Here is a 2,309-nt window from a genome sequence, read left to right on the forward strand (position 1 = left end):
CAATTTATTTCCCATGATGTAAGAATATGAAAATCACATCAGTAACTCTATCACGGCTTCATAAATGTTCAGTGAGAGAACTAGTCACAAACTCTCATCTTTAACCAAGAGCTAGAAAGATTGGCCTAGTAAGCAAAGTGTGTCAGGACTCCAGACAGACCAACAGCCAGCTATTTGACCAAAGAGTTCGCCATACTGAGAACACAAGGACAAACTTCCAGTGAGCATGTGAATGGTAGATGAACAGTCTCTGAAGCACTACCCCAGTGAGAACGTGAGTGGTAGATGAATAGTCTTCTTGCTGATATAAAGCTTTGGTGGCCAGGATGTCCTGCTGTATCATACCAGTCCCACCATGATGGACTGACATCTCTAGAAGAAAACAGTTGAAGAGCCGCAGCTCAGCCCATGAGGCTTAAGAAAAAGAAACACCTCCACACATAAACATGCAAGATAAGGTTAGAAACACTGCTGCGCTACCCAAAGCAAGCTGTTTAGACCCTCGCCAAGAAAACTGATGAGTGCAGCCACAAGATGACACGCAGGCCACCAGGAGCTTCAGCACTAACAAGAGGTCAAGGCCTGGATTCATAGATCCAGGCTGATTTATCTGCAATTAAAGCCCTGGGTTATCAAAGAGCTATGACAGAGATGAGTAACAAGTATGTCGTTGTTGGTGGTCTAGGTTTGGGCTTGATGGGACACTTGTTGAGACAAAGTTTTGCTATGTAGCCCAGAATACACTGTGTAGACCAGGCTGGCCTTGAGGGGTCACCTGGCTCCACGTCTGAGTTCTGGGATTACAGGCGTGCACCCCTACACTTGGATCACTGCTGTTGTTTGCGTGCCTGCTAACACAGCATCTTCGTGGCAAACATATAGACACATGTGATTTTTACCACCAAGTCTTCATTTGATTTTCAATCCCCATCCCCCTGCCTTCGCCCCCTCGCTCCCAGTTTCCTTATCTCTTCGTGAATACTTTCACGTCTTCTTAAAATAGCAGATTCTGCGTACGAATGGCATATTTCATTCTAAATCTGGCTTATTTAGTCTAACGTGATAACTGCCAGTTCCATCCATCTTCCTGCAAATGACACATTGCGAATAGCTCCGTTAGGCCAGGGCGTGCAGGTATCTTGGGAACCTAGATTCCCTCAGGTATAACTCAGGAGTGGTCTGCATCACATGGTGGTCTTGTTTCAAGGTTTCTGTTGTTTTGAGAAGTGTCCAGTGATTTCTGCAGTGGCTTCCCTATTCATTCTTATCAGCTATCTCCTTGACAGCATTTTTTTTTCCTCTCCATGACAGCCATTGAAAGGGAATCTCAGTGTCATTTTTACTTGCATTTCCCTGATAGCTAAGGATATTGATTATTTTTTCACATATTAAGCCATTTGGTTTTTTGTTTTATTGCTTGTATTTGAAGCACAGTCTCTCACTAGGGCCTGAGGCTCATCAAATAGGTTAGGCTGTCTGGCCAGAACATTGCCATGACCCACTTTTTTTTCTGTTATGGAAAAAAAAGGTTAATGTTGAAATTATTTTAATTTAGAAATAGAAAACATCATAGGAAGGAGGAAAGAAACAAAAAACACAAAGCATCCAGGTAACTTTTTACTTCATGAGCTTGTCACCCCCTCATTGGTTCACTAGTCCCACGATCAGAAAGGACTCAGCCACCCACAATAATGCTATTAATAGGGATGTGGATCAGTTTCACAAAGAAGCCAGTGAATCTCATGATAGCAAATCCTATGGCTGTGGCCACGGTGATCTCCTGGAGTTCTTTTCTATCGGGTTTGGTGCATCTTTTACCCAGCCGAATTGAGTCCTTTACAAACAACTGCCGACTTGGCTCAACAAACTGTATTACCTGATCCATGTTTGTGGGATGGCAGTGAAAGAGGGTAGAGACACGTAGCTTAGGAGAGAATTGAGCCCCCCGACTCATTTTTTGACTTGGGTACCAGGAATATCACACAGGACTTCATATTCAAATGGCCAGCATTTTATCTCCTGAGCCATCCCCCCAACTCTCTCTACACATACTTTTTGTGCACTTGTACTTTGAGGATTATATGTTCAATACATTTGCTTTTTTATTGGATTATGGAATGTTGGTGTTTGTTGTTAAACATTCCATCTAGTCCTTCCTTCTGTTGTCTCCTTTCCTGCACAGCTTTTCAATTTTGTGCAAGACCATTTGTCAACTCTTGCTGTTATCTGAGCTACTGGGATCCTATTCAGAAAGTTCTCAGCCTATTCAAGTCTTTCTCTTCCATGTTCCTCTATAGTGTCAAGCGTCA

The 2,309-nt window shown here is 43.0% G+C and overlaps 1 pseudogene; it reads right to left on the bottom strand.

The window, feature by feature from the left end:
- Positions 1-1,675: 1,675 nt before the first annotated feature.
- LOC134478824 (protein transport protein Sec61 subunit gamma-like) lies at positions 1,676-1,969 on the bottom strand (annotated as a pseudogene).
- Positions 1,970-2,309: the final 340 nt, after the last annotated feature.

This window comes from Rattus norvegicus, chromosome 8 (genome assembly GCF_021556685.1).
Source record: "Rattus norvegicus strain SHRSP/BbbUtx chromosome 8, alternate assembly SHRSP_T2T, whole genome shotgun sequence".
In the NCBI taxonomy this organism is placed as follows: domain Eukaryota; kingdom Metazoa; phylum Chordata; class Mammalia; order Rodentia; family Muridae; genus Rattus; species Rattus norvegicus.